The sequence below is a fragment of the Schistocerca serialis genome, chromosome 5, assembly GCF_023864345.2.
Source record: "Schistocerca serialis cubense isolate TAMUIC-IGC-003099 chromosome 5, iqSchSeri2.2, whole genome shotgun sequence".
NCBI classification, from domain to species: Eukaryota; Metazoa; Arthropoda; class Insecta; order Orthoptera; family Acrididae; genus Schistocerca; species Schistocerca serialis.
In genome coordinates this window covers 336,088,351-336,103,379 of record NC_064642.1, presented here as the reverse complement: position 1 = coordinate 336,103,379, position 15,029 = coordinate 336,088,351, and the positions used below count along the sequence as shown (strand labels likewise).

The 15,029-nt window shown below is 42.5% G+C and overlaps 1 pseudogene; it reads left to right on the top strand.

Annotated features, from left to right (window-relative positions):
- Nucleotides 1-3,921: 3,921 nt before the first annotated feature.
- Nucleotides 3,922-4,038, top strand: LOC126482840 (5S ribosomal RNA; annotated as a pseudogene).
- Nucleotides 4,039-15,029: the final 10,991 nt, after the last annotated feature.

The window sequence follows — 15,029 nt, the reverse complement described above, 5'->3', positions numbered from 1 at the left end:
ACTCTGTTTATCCTGTTGAAACTTAATGTTCTTGTCTCACTTTGTAACACCCCACCCATCACTTATCTGGTTTTGGCGTGTGTTCATCCCAGCTAATTAACTAACAGATCAACAGAGAGTGCAAAACTGCCGCAATATCGGATAACGCAAAGAAAGTAATAAGGCCCTGTGACTCCTGACTGAACTGTGGTGGCAGTGTTGACATTAATTGATTCAGAATTGATCACTTTTAATTAAAAAGGGGTGCACATTGATGTTATATTCAGTTATTGAACACCAGATGCAAATGTTGAACATAAAATTACTTAAGCAAGTGACTTGGGATTTCAACTACTTGATTGAAAACAGATGCAGTCGATTAGCACAAATTTATTTTAACTCCCGACCTTCAGTCATCAGATTACATGACTCTCCTATCAGGCATTGGTAATAAATTGTGGTTACGTGGAGTAAAGCGTGATAAATCAAAATTAATTCCTATCGACTGACCCAGGTCGAAGTGTGAGAAGAATTCCCCAATATACAGCCCATGAAACCCTCGTGGAAACTTGGCCGACATGATCCAACAAATTAATCAGTGGCCTAATTCAAGCCAGAAGGGTGCAATATCACCAAATTCAGTGTGGTGGGGCGTCGTCGTTGTGAGGACGTCGGTGCTGTAGGGCTGCGCTCGTCTACTCACTCCTAGCTATCTTGCTCAGTACATAGCTGAACCAAAACTTTCTATCTCCATCTCAATCGTTCCATTTGCGAAGTCCTAAACTGCAGAGATGCTCACTCTTTCTCAGGCAAGCTGAGTAATGAATGCCACGTCCGCACTCTAGGCAAGCTGGGAATGGAAGACCCCTATGGAGACTTCTCCCAGTCCACTCTTCACCTCGGTTTCCCCTTCAGCAAAATCACTTTCGCCAATTGCAGTGCAAGTCGCATTAATTATGCGTCGCTTCCCAGCACTGACCAATGCCAGCTCTGGGAAGTGAACAAATTCCCACAAAATTTCCCTTCCTCTCAACTTCTGCTATGTAGCCTCTCCCAGGCCACCCATCAAGGTTAGCGTCTGCACAAAACACCAATTTTTCTGGAATTCTGACTCCCAGGAGAGTACTTCAAATTCCTTGGTCCTACATTCCCATCAGAGGCCGGCGTGTTACATTATTTTGTTCTTCACCTGATTTACTTCAGACTTTGTGGACCATGAATTCAGCGTGAATTTGCTATAGTCACAAACACGCATATTTCGGCCTCTGTAGACCGATCCACTGTAGCTTTGCGTGGCTTTCTCGCATGTTTCACTGAAAACAGGATGACGGACATTTATCAACAGGCATACAAGTTCTCCGTCTGCTTCCCGGTACACCAGCATGGGGTCAACCACCCACTCACTGTCACTTATCTTAAGGCAGCTGGAGGCCACACCAAGTTACCGCTTACTCAGAGCTTGGGCCTCCCTAAGCTGCCTATTGTCGCTTCCCTTCACCACTCCCCAGCCGGCCACAGTCAACTCTGAATACTTCCCTGGGGTAAACTAGCCTCCAGTAAATCAACATGTTTCCACAAAGTTTGCCGGCCGGAGTGGTCGTGCGGTTCTAGGCACTACAGTCTGGAACCGCGTGACTGCTACGGTCGCAGGTTCGAATCCTGCCTTGGGCATGGATGTGTGTGATGTCCTTAGGTTAGTTAGGTTTAAGTAGTTCTAAGTTCTAGGGGACTGATGACCACAGTAGTTAAGTCCCTTAGTGCTCAGAGCCATTTGAACCACAAAGTTTTCATGTTGTGTGAATTACTTTAAAACCATCACCCGACATTAATTATTCCAATACATCCATACTATACCCTCTGCAAGATGCATTGTGCCTTGTCAGTCATTGTTGTTCAGCCCTACTGTTCGCTCAATGTGAGTTAGGTGATCTTTGATAACTTGATGTAAGAGGCATAGTTCTTGCCATCTTACAACTGAATACTACAAAATCTCAAAATATTCACCACTTTTTTTAACAACCTGTATTTTCTTTTGCATTGATCATAAAGAGATGATAAATGAAAAGCACGATATTGTGTATTTTCTACACGATTAAATTCTTTAGTTTACCGGTTTTCGGCTTACAAGGCCATTATGAGACTTCAACTGACAATCATCGTCAAACAACTTACAAGATTTGTAAACAACATTAGAAAATATGTTACTCATCTACAATGAGGCACAAACACACAGTAATTGTCATCTTTGACGGTCTGCTGGTTAAATAATAAAAAGGTAAAAGCGTAGAACAATAAGTAAATACTAAGGGAGAAAACCAGGAAAAACATCAACACTAAGTTCCAAAAGCACTGCCTATATAACAATTCACATTAAATTAACAATCCCAATAAAATAAGAGCCAACAGGCTTGCCGCAGTGGTAACACCAGTTCCCGTCAGATTATCGAAGTTGAGCACTGTTGGACTGGGCTACCATTAGGGCGGGTGACCGTCCGGTCTGCCGAGCGCTGTTTGCAAGCGGGGTGCACTCAGCCCTTGAGAGGCAAACTGAGGAGCTACTTGATTGAGAAGTAGCGGTTACGGTCTCGTAAACTGACATATCCGCATCCAGTGACGCCTGTGAGCTGAAGATGACACGGGGGCCGGTCGGTACCGTTGGGCCTTCGTGGTCTGCACGGATGTAGTTTCTTTGAATAAAATAAAATTACTACCTGGTAAGTCTAAAGAATAGCTTGAAGAAGTATTGGATTTTGGAGGCGATACAGACAGTGGGTAAAAGATAGAATTGGCAGTTGTGACAACAGGCTATGTGGAATACATAGCCAGTCACAATAAAATAAAGGAAAATGAACACAAGAAATTGGGGAATAGAAAGGAACAGAAAGTGTGGGAAGTAATGGAAAACAGAGATTTAAGTGACGTTTAGAAGAAGCTACGTATTGAAATGTGTTACGTTATTTAATATTAAATCAGGACTGTGGGCCGCATGTTTATTCATTTCTAGGGCGTCCAAAAGATTGAGTTTTTGACCTTTGTTTGCTAAGTGAAGGACGTGGAACAGTGGCTGGTAGCTGTCGCCCTCACTCAGTACATGCTCAGAAAATGCAGAGTCATCATTCTGCAATATCCATCTGCATTCATGTTCAGTCTAGACGGATTACATATTCTCCAAATGTTGCTTACAAATATTGTTAACTTCTTTACCATACGATGGTTAAAGTCTGATGATGGCCGTCTGAGCCGAAAACCGGTTAACTAAGCACACCAGCCCTGTAAAACATATACAATATTTTGATCCTCACTCATTTTTATGCTGTTCTTGCAAGAAGCGACGGAAGAATAAATTAACGTGATAAAGAGATGAGCTCGCCGCCACCTAAAAGATCGAAGTTTGAAGTTTGGACGGTGGGATCTTGTTACATATTTGGAGCAAGCTTGTCGTTGCTGCTTTCGTCGTGGAATCACGTCGCTTTCTTAATCGACCGATTGCAGCTGATGTACCCTAGAATACGAGTGAAGAGGTATACAAACGCTTAGACCACAATTTGGCTGTCGTGACAGTCCACCACGTAAATTTCGAAGGAGGTACGAAGAATTTCGTGACGGTGTATGCCACTGTCGTTACAAAAAAGTATGTGCTTGAATGTCATATGGACGCTCATTACCAAATTAGTGTGTGTGTGTTTCTCTGTCTGTGTGTTTTACGGTACCTGTACTTACTTCGACACTTTTCAGTCTCTGAGCAGAGTGGACTAGTCGAAAAATGACCTATGTAGATTCAGACTTCTCAGCTAAATATGAGGTGAGCTTCTACTGGGAGAAAGAGAATGTCTGGGAGAAGGTTTCATGTTCGAAGATTTGCGGTACAACGAAGGAAACCTTCCCGAAAATCTTGGGTACAATCGGGAGATGGGAGATACTTCTAATTTAATTGGAGGAATCGGCAACGGCCTTGCCGCAGTGGATACACCGGTTCCCGTAAGATCACCAAAGTTAAGCGCTGTCGGGCATGGCCGGCACTTGGATGGGTGACCATCCAGCCGCCATGTGCTGTTGCCATTTTTCGGGGTGCACTCAGCCTCGTGATGCCAATTGAGGAGCTTTTTTTTTTTTTGGTCATCAGTCTACTGACTGGTTTGATGCGGCCCGCCACGAAATTCTTTCCTGTGCTAGCCTCTTCATCTCTCAGAGTAGCACTTGCAACCTACGTCCTCAATTATTTGCTTGACGTATTCCAATCTCTGTCTTCCTCTACAGTTTTTGCCCTCTACAGCTCCCTCTAGTACCATGGAAGTCACTCCCTCATGTCTTAGCAGCTTAGCAGATGTCCTATCATCCTGTCCCTTCTCCTTATCAGTGTACTCGACCGAATAGTAGCGGCTCCGGTCACAGAAAACCTTCATACCGACCGGGAGAGCGGTGTGCTGACCACACGCCCCTCCTATCCGCATCCTCTCTGAGGATGACACGGCGGTCGAATGGTCCCGATGGGCCACTTGTGGCCTGAAGACGGAGTGCCTTTATATCCCATATTAAAAATTAAAGAAAGAAGCGGAGACGCAGACTATTAATGAAATCGTCTGTGGCGAATCAATAAGGATAAGGAATTGAGAAACACAGCCAAAACTAGAAAAGTTGAGTAATTTGGCCTTATCATGAGATGAGAAATGTGAAATTTTCTAAGACTGATAGTGGAAGGAAATGTTTATGGAAAAGGTCCAGAGGGAGAAGACGAATGTCGTGGCTACATAATCTGATGGAGTGGTTCGGAAGCACTATCCTACATTTGTTTGGATCCGCAAAGTCAAAAGATTAGCCATAACGATAGCCATCCTCAAGAGAGAGACGGGATTGTCTCAACTGATTACTTGAGAAAAGTGCGTCTGCTACAGCATCCCTGGCGTTTTAGTCCCGTACTGAGCGTGTCTTTTGGGTAGCTATTCTCGTTTACACGTCAGTATCAGAACTGCCGTTGTAGTGAGAGCTGTCTGCTGTGCACTTTGGCATCTGATTAGTGAAAGTGATGTCATGACCAACTACTCTTTTGCTGAAAAATCGAAATATAGTAACAAAATATAGGAACAAGCAATGTCAATAAAGTTTATTAATAACCAAATCAGACACTTTAAAACATGGCTGTTAGTTAGCAACCGTATACTAGCTTCAACACAGGATTATACCGCCAACCGGTTGCTTATAAGTGGTAGGTATATTGACCTAGGTTTCGACACCTACCAGTGGTGTCTTCATCATATTGAAATTTTGACAAATCGTAAAATCACATTGCTAAAAAGCAATGGTCATAATTTAGAGCAGCTATGCTCAAGTCAAAAGTGAAATAGAACGTTCTGGCGTTTGCCACGTATGCCCAGCTGGGATCAACATCAGTGTGTTTCATCAAAACTTCTTCCTGATGAAGACACCTCTAGTAAGTGTCGAAACCTAGGTCAATATACCTACCAATTATGTGCAACCTGTTGGCTGTATAATCCTCTGTTGGAACCAAAACAGAATTCATACTGGAAGTTCTTGTCAAAGGTCGTGTGGTAAACTGTTCACAGTCTTGCAAACTGAAAGATTTGGAAAAGCGTCACCCAACATTTCAGAACACATGCATTGATTTGCTCGAGGAAATATATGCTTGCAAGCTCATCAGACAATAAGTAGAACACTATAAACAGCGCCTTTTTATTTAATCCTTTGTATCTTGTTTGCCTGATAAATGTCAAATAACAACTAAAATTGTTTTTCTCGTCCAATCTACATCTACATCTACATCTATACTCCGCGAGCCACCTTACGGTGTGTGGCGGAGGGTACTTATTGTACCACTATCTGATCCCCCCTTCCCTGTTGGCTTTGTCACTGTTGAAATAATTTTCGTTGTAATGTGATTACCTATTTACATTCTTATTTTTGCATAGTTTAAGTTCTTTTTCTCTGTAAAGGGAAAATATTTTTTTTGATTTCAGGTATTTCGTCTCTCCTATAGGGGAAGAAAAGTAGGAAAAAATACCAGGATCTTGTGTAACTTTCCAATCTGCTACAAAAACAAAGCAAATAACATCATTAAGGATTAAAAAGACACGAAAGCACAAAATCCGGAAGTCAACTCGATCAGAATGAGTTAAACTTTTGACATTAGCAGAGGCCGCCATAGTCCCTTCTCCCTGCGTTTCCTCAACGTGCAGCGTACTCGAAAATTTTGAACTCCACACTTCGCACAATCTATAGATCACTGACACCATAGACACTCTCGCGTCGTGGTTGATTGCTGACTTACGCGCAGGCAAGAAAGGCGCTCATACTTCAATTAGTCGTGGACTGTGCGGCTGGTCCCGGCGGAGGTTCGAGTCCTCCCTCGGGCATGGATGTGTGTGTGTTTGTCCTTAGGATAATTTAGGTTAAGTAGTGTGTAAGCTTAGGGACTGATGACCTTAGCAGTTAAGTCCCATAAGATTTCACACACATTTGAACTACGATTAGTCGATTTCGACCAGAAAGTCACTCGTATAAAACGGCCTTTAAGAAGAAATGCGTAACTAGAGTAAAATCTGTGATTTGCTCGATATGCGTAGTGCAGCTATGTCGCCATCGACCATCGCCTTCAATCGATTTGCGGAACGCATGAGTTCCGTTGAGAGAGGACGACTTCTGGCAGCACAGAACTCTTGTGCATGTAACAGCTGACAAGGCGATACGCGTGTCCACACCGGAGCCCACGCCAGTCCGCGGGAACACTTGTCGCTAGCTCGGTGGTCGACGCCCGCAGCTGCGGCCGACGTCAGCGGCACGGCGGGGGCGGGCAGCACTTTGCGGCCGACCGCCGCGTCAACCCTCCAGACGGCCTGGCGTCGGTCGTAAATACGTCGCCACGGGGAAGCCGTAAATCCCAGCGCCGCCCGTTTTATGATCCCTCTCGCACCCCCTCCCTCGACCCCTTCCCCCAACGCTGGCCGCCCTGCGTCCGGCAGTTGCGCGGACGGTCACCGGCGAGCTGTCGCAAGAATACGCGTGCAGGCGTGGGCAAAAAAAGTGGGGGGATTTTACGGCCACTTTTAACTCGCCAAAGCGTACATAAAAACGCGCCGTAAGTAGAATAAATTTTGCCGTCACTAAATCAACGCTTTAAATTATACGAACAATTAATTTCGGAGGCAGTCGCCGTATAAATCCATTAGCCGCCGTCAGGCGAGGCGCACGTTCCGTATTTCAGAGGCTGAAAGACGGACACCTACCATAAATACGACGCCAACATTAATGTCTGTGTTTCATTTGCATCGCCAGAGTGGTTCTCGTCTCTCCGTTCCGCTCTCTCTTTTCCTCTCTTTTTCCTTTTCCCTCTTCCATTCCCAACTTTTCTCACACTATACTGCGCTGTCACGAAATCCTGTCATGGTGAAAGAGCTCAGCGAGAGAAAGAACGCGTAGCGGTGTTGCAGCACCTCGTTACGTTCTTCGCAGTTTCTTTAAATGTACACGCCAGAGCTTCCAAAAGTCACCATGCCCAAACAACATCAGTTTACCAACGATCTCCACCTCCGCCCGCAGAAAAAAGCAGAAGAAAACGAAAAGGAAGATGAAACCTTTAATGAGAAATTAATATCAGTAACAAGAAGAAGATATCGTAAATTCGCCTCATTTGTAATTTTTGTCGTGTTATCGTTCACAAGCGCTTACTCATTGCCCTCCGAATTCGTCAGTGAATGTAATAGGAAAACAATTAAATACCTTATATTTGTATCAAAGTATAATTTATTGTGATTGTTCTGCAAAGAAAAAATAGAGTCAGTTCCACAAGATGTAAGTGGTACGCCGTTGTCTGTATGAAATAAAAAACGCTATTACAGCCGGCCGGTGTGGCCGAGCGGTTCTAGGTGCTTCAGTCTGGGACCGCGAGACCGCTACGGTCGCAGGTTCGAATCCTGCCTTGGCCAAGGATGTGTGTGATGTCCTTAGGTTAGTTGGTTTAAGTAGTTCTAAGTTACAGGGGAGTGATGTTAACTCCCATAGTGCTCAGAGCCATTTGAACCATTTGGAAGCTATTACAAATATATGTTTACAAGTAAATGCATGTCATTACTAATTGCACGATTTTCCAACAGTTAACCCAATCGAAGCCAGTATCGATTATAGCCAGACACCTTTCCGGCATGCTTTTCACGACATTTTCAGCATATTCTTTCGGTAACGACCTCCATATCGTCCTGATTTGATATGAAATCTGCTTGAAAGTATATATTGGCTTTCCTTTAAGCTTCATCTTAATATACGACCAAACATTTTCGATCGGATTTGCATCCGGAGATATTACAGGCCTGTCCATCGTGAACATCCCATCTTCTTGTACCATGCTGTACAGAGAGGGCTGGATACTTCGGATCATTATCCTTTTGAAGCACCCAGTTCGCCCGTTCGAACCAAATAGCTTCTTGACGTGCCTCAGAAAGCAAAGTTGATAAACATATAAATATAATTATAATTAAGTGACGCTTCAGATATTTTACACTCATTTTAAACTACAACCGACAAAACAAAACATTCAAGTCTCACACTGTTTATGTATACACTGTGCACACTACCAGAGATGTCGCTGCGGACGTTAAATTGAAAATTATGGCTTACACTTTCTTGTGGAAGTGACTGTATATGTTAATAGAAGTTATATCTACATCTACATCTCCACATATACTCCTCTAGCCACCAAGCGGTATGTAGCGGAGAGCACAATTCGCGCCAAAGTCATATTTCCCCCCTCTGTTACACTCGCGGATTGCACGAGGGAGAAACAACGGTATGAACGCCTCAGTACGAGCTCTAACTTCCCTTATCTTTGAATGGTGACCATTGCGCGATTTGGAAGTTGGTGGTAATAATATGTGGTCTACATCCTCGGTGAAGATCGTATTTCAGAATTTAGTGAGCAGCTCCTTCCGTTTAGCGCGCCGTCTATCTGCAAGAGTGTCCCACTTCAAACTTCCTATGAGATTTGTAAGATATGCGAACCATCTGCCTGTGACACTGTCCTGTTGGTCTTCACTGCAGGGAAATTTCAACAACGAATGGAGGAATTTAATCAGTCAAGTTTGAAAAAAGGCCTGCATATCGATAACAGTAAGTCAAAAATGCTTTATGATAATACACGGACAAAAAGTTGTACCCATTGACTTTAAATCGTAGAGTCAGTTGACTTTTTTTGTACATCAAGAAATCGCAACGCTATAAAATTGTAGCGATTATAAGTGTAACAACCACATAAAACAAACCGCAGGTAATGCAGATGCCATATGGAGATTTATTTGGAGTATCGTCAAGAAACGTTTGTGTGAAAAACATACAAGTACCTGATGGAGCCACACTTGCCTCATTTGACACACAAAACCTTTATTCTTCTGTGCCAATAGATTCAGCACTACAGATAATCAATGCTAACCCACATAAACACAAAAAATCCCTTCAACTCACATTACTGAACTAATGTACCTGCTTGAATTCACACTTTCACACAACTGTTTTAAATTTAACAATAAAATCTACCAACAAAAAACTACAAAATGAGCTCAAATATTTCCGGAATGCTAGCAGAAATATTTATAAGTAAACTAGAAGACCAAATCCTGAATTCCAGTCACCACCTCCTCAAAAATATGATCTACTACTACAGATATGTAGATGATACCATCATTTTAATAAAAGGCACTAAAGATGACATCAGTGAGTTGAACCAGTTTTTCAACAACTCCCATGAGAACATAAAATTCACAGTTGAACACCAAAAAGATGACAGTATAAATTTCCTAGACCTTACCATTAGAATAAAGAATAACAGACATGAGTTTGAAATTTATCGGAAGCCAGATTGCCAATGTCTTCAAACGAAATGGCATAAGCATATCCTTTACAACAGACAACAAGTTTGGACAGAAGTTACCCCACAACATCGGCACACGAAACCCACTTCATCACACAGGTGTGTTCAAAATTGAATGTTTGGACTGTGACCGCTTCTACATAGGCCAGACAGGCAGATCATTTCAGATCAGATTCAAGGAACACATTGCAGCACTAAAAAACAAAAAATACCACACATCAGCAATAGCCACTCACCTGCATGAAACAAAACACCATGTTAACAACACAAGTATTAGCATCCTACACATCCAACCAAAAGGCAGAAAACTAGACATCCTTGAAACACTCCAAATATACAAACACCAACAAAACAACCGGAATCCATCTTAAATGACAAAAATGACAATATTTACAATAGTCTCATCTCTGTTTTCAGCACACACACACACACACACACACACACACACACACACACACACACACATGCACACGCCTTAATATTTACCATAAATATTGACAGCCGCCAAGAGTACAAGAGATTGACCTCATTCACAGATAATTCATCACACGAACAGCTTGTATCCCTTGTTAACTTGAAACTAGATGTACATCAACTACTGGCACAAATTGTGTACTTATCTGCATATTTTAAAGCATTAACCAATGTATTACCCCAACCCTTAGGCAGCTGATATATGTAACATGTAATCTTAAGACCCCTTGCCATGTAAATGGTTGCTCTCATACAATCACTCTTTCCACCCTCTGTCTCTCTCTCTCTATCTCTCTCATTTTCTCCCTCTCTCCTGCTGCCTCCAGCCTCTCCCATATGTCTATTAATCCCAATCAAATATTGTCATCTATGTGTAATTTTACTACTGTAGCCAATATGATTATTGTACATAAAGTCTTTAACATTTCACCTGATTGTTATTAACAAGTTTGAAGTTTAATCCATTTTAACATTTCACCTGACTGTATAAACGAGTACGAATGTTAAGCTGTTTTAACCAGTCAAAATCGGATTTATATGCCACCTGAAGTACACGCATATATATTCCACACATCAAAACAAACTTCTCCAAATCCTTTAAATAATTATTCTGTAATAATGTTGTTACGATTATATTCTTTGTACTTTGCGATTATGTCTTCCCTTCTGCTATACGAACCTTGCACCCAGCAGATTCAAGACGCCATATTTGTTTACAAATGTGACAGTATACATTTGATGTGTTACGACAGCGAAAGGAAGCTGTGACCACTGGAGGTACTCTGTTTTACTTATTTTATGTTGACCATTAGATATCAGTTTAATTTTTGTCAGAAGAAATCCAAAACCATGCTCTGAAGTAGTGTCTTGTTTCTCCACTAGGCAGTGCCAGAAGATCCTCCAAAAAATCGTAACACAACACACACACAAATGCCATACTAACTAATGTAAATCCACCCGATGATAGTGGTTTAAACCTTTGAAACGCGTCGTGGAAATAAATAAATAAAACGGTGACTGGTAACAGTAAACTTGTTGTTTCATTTAATGTCAATAACAGTCACGGTAAAGCCTAACCTAAAATATTCGCATTTAAAATGTGTGTGAATTACTAAGGGACCAAAATGCTGAGGTCGTCGGTGCCTAGACTTATAATTTACTTAAACTAACTTAAACTTATTTATGCTAAGAACAATACACACGCCTATGCCCGAGGCAGTACTGGAACCTCCGGCGGGAGGGGCTGCGCAATCCGTGACATGGCGCCTCAAACCGCGCGGCCACTCCGCGGCTTGTCAAGAAATGTATTCCATCCACAAAGCAATGCTCGACCAACACTTGAATGGTGTTCGGTAATGGGCTGCATGTCGGATATGATAGATGGAGAAAATATAGTAGATACAAAGCTTTTAAGGTTGATTTAGTAACCGCGAAAGATGGAGACGCTCTGCCAACTCTAGTGTCAGAAGCTGCAAGATCGGCGTCCTGCATCACAGTATGGTTTACTGTTAACTTTACGTTTCAGGAGTAAAAGCGAGAAGTGACAGTGGTAAACGTGGCTTGATGAGCGCAGATGTAGAAGTAGGTATATATACTGAAGAGACAACTGGACAGACAGCAAAGAAAATATACAGAAGAGAAAAACTGGCCACCAGTGCGTTCAGTAAACCAAACAGAGTTTTCAAAACCAACTTTCTAATGCGTCCGAAACGGGAAGTTTAAAAATAGTGTGTGTCACCAGTTCTGCTTTACAGCACAAAATCATGTACGTTTATCGCTGGAAAAAAAATAAAATAAAAAAAAACAACGATGGAAAGATATGTGTTCGAAATTACACCGACAGACAGGGGAAAAATGGATCAGTAAACAGAGTAGAGTGGAGGACGAAGTAGACTATCTGACCATAAGTTTTCGGACACCTATTAGTAATATTGAAATTAAAGCAAGGAATAGTGACATTAAGAGTGCAAGCGAAATTCCTTTGTTAAATTCAGAGGAGGGAACGGATACGAGGAAAGAGTACACTGAAGGCCTCTATGAGTTGGAAGATATGTCTGATGTGATAGAAGAAGAAAGAGGAATAAATTTAGAAGAGACAGGGATCCAGTATTAGAGTCAGAACTTAAAAGGGCTTTGGAGGAGTTCAGATCAAATAAGGCATAAGGGATAGATACCGTTCCATCACAATTTCTAAAATCGTTGAGGGAAGTGGCAACTAAACGACTATTCGGATTGGTGTGTAGAATGTATGTGTCTGGCGACATAACATATGACTTTCGGAAAGATATCAACCACACAATTGCGAAGACTGCAAGAGCTGACAAGTGCGGGAATTATCGCACAATCAGCTTAACAGCTCATGCATCCAAGTTGCTGACAAGATTAATGTGCAGAAGAATCGAAAAGAAAATTGAGGATGTGTTAGATGACGATCAGTTTGGGTTTAGGAAAGGTAACGGCACCAGAGAGGCAATTATGACGTTGCAGTTGATGATGGAAGCAAGAATTAAGAAAAATTAAGACACTTTCATTGGATATGTCGACGTGGAAAAAGCTTTCGACAATACAAAATGGTGCAAGACGTTAGAAATTTTGAGAGAAATAGGGGTAAGCTAAAGGGAGAACCGTGTAATATGCAATATGTACAAGAACAATGAGGGATTCATAAGAGTGGACGACCAAGAAAGAAGTGCTCGGATTAAAAAGGGTCAAGAAATTGTGAAAGACGGGGACGTAGCCTTTCGCTCCTACTGTTCAGTCTGTAAATAGAAGAAACAACGACGGAAATAAAATAAAGGTTCAGGGGTGGGATTAGAATTTAAGGTGAAATGATGTCAATGATACGATTTGCTAATGACATTGCTATCCTCAGTGACAGTGAAGAAGAATTGCATCAGCTGATGAACGGAATGAACAATGTAATGAGCACAGAATATGGACTGAAGGTAAATCGAAGAAAGACGAAAGTAATGAGAAGTAGCAGAAATGAGAACAGCGAGAAACTTAACATCAGGACTGGTAGTCATGAAGTAGATGAAGTTAAGGAATACTGCTACCTAGGCAGCAAAATAATCAATAACGGACGAAGCAAGGAGGACATCTGCTTTTGATGAGCAGACTAGCATTGGCAAAAAGGGCATACCTGGTCAAGGGAAGTCTACTAGTATCGAACATGGGCCCTAATTTGAAGAAGTGGTATCTAGGAATGAATGTTTGGAGCTGAGCATTGTATGATAGTGAGACATGTTGAAAATTAGGTGGACTGATGATATAAGGAATGAGGTGGTTCTGCGCAGAATCGGCGAGAAAAGGAATATGCGAAAAACACTGATAAGGACATCTGTTAAGGCATGATAGAATGACTTCCATTGTACTAGAGGTAGCTGTAGAGGGCAAAAACTGTTGAGGAAGACAGATATTGGAATACATGCAGCAAATAATTGAGGACGTAGGTTGCAAGTGCTTCTCTGAGACGAAGAGGTTGGCACAGGGAAGGAATTCGTGCCGGGTCGCATCAAACCAGTCAGAAGACTGATGACTCAAAAGAATAATAATAATAATGGGTCATGTCCACACCTATATGACGGTTTGAGTTCTGCTAGGGACACTTTGAGTGAGGTGTCGGAGTGTCTGGGGAGGAATGGCGGCCCAGTCTTCCTGAAAAGCGGAAACCGGAAAAAGATAGTGATGTTGGAAGCTGGGGGTCTAGAACGAAGTCGACGTTTTATCATTCCAAAGATGTTCCAGTGGGTTCAGGTCGGTGAATCTGGCCATTTCAGAGACGTTACTGTCCTCACTATGCCTCACAGATGTTGCATTATGACGGGATGCACTGATACGACTAATCACCGTCTCAGAACTGTTCTTTTGCTATATGAAGAACTAATGCCGTGAAAATTATTGAGGATTTAGCTTTTTCGTAACCACTATGAGGGGATCACATTCTAACCACAAAACGCACCCCCATACCGAAACACTTTCTCCGTATTTCATTGCTGATTACTGGCACTACCCGTGATGGCAGTTAACGTTCTCCGAGCATTTGTGAAACGCAAACCCTTTCATCGGACTGCCACAGCGTTTAGTGTGATTCATCACTCCAAATCTCTCGTTTCCATCCACCTGTCTGTCTGGTGACGCCTTTCTCTATACCATCTCAAGCGTCGCTTAGCACTGACTATACAATTATGTGGCTTATGACGAGCTGCCCGACTTTTGGACACCATTCTTGCGACTCCCCGTACACAGTTCAAATGGTTTAAATGGCTCTAAGCACTATGGGACTTAACTTCTGAGGTCATCAGTCCCCTAGACTTAGAACTACTTAAACCTAACTAGCCTAAGGACATCACACACATCCACGCCCGAGACAGGATTAGAACCTGCGACCGTAGCAGCAGCGCGGTTCCGGACTGAAGCGCCTAGAACCGCTCGGCCACAACGGCCGGCTCCCCAAACCCAGTCATCGTGCTAGGCGGACCACTGGTAACATAATGGAACTCACGAATGATTCCTTCCGGTGTTCTCATTCGAAGCGGCCTCAGCAATACACGACAGTCTCTGCCCCATAGTATATTAGGTCTGCATCGACTTGGTTCAGCTGTGGTTGCACCTTCGCGATTCCATTTAACAATCACATCACGAACAGTCTTTTGTCGGGTTTGAATTGTCGCTGATGGGTTTGTTACTCAGGTGACATCCAATG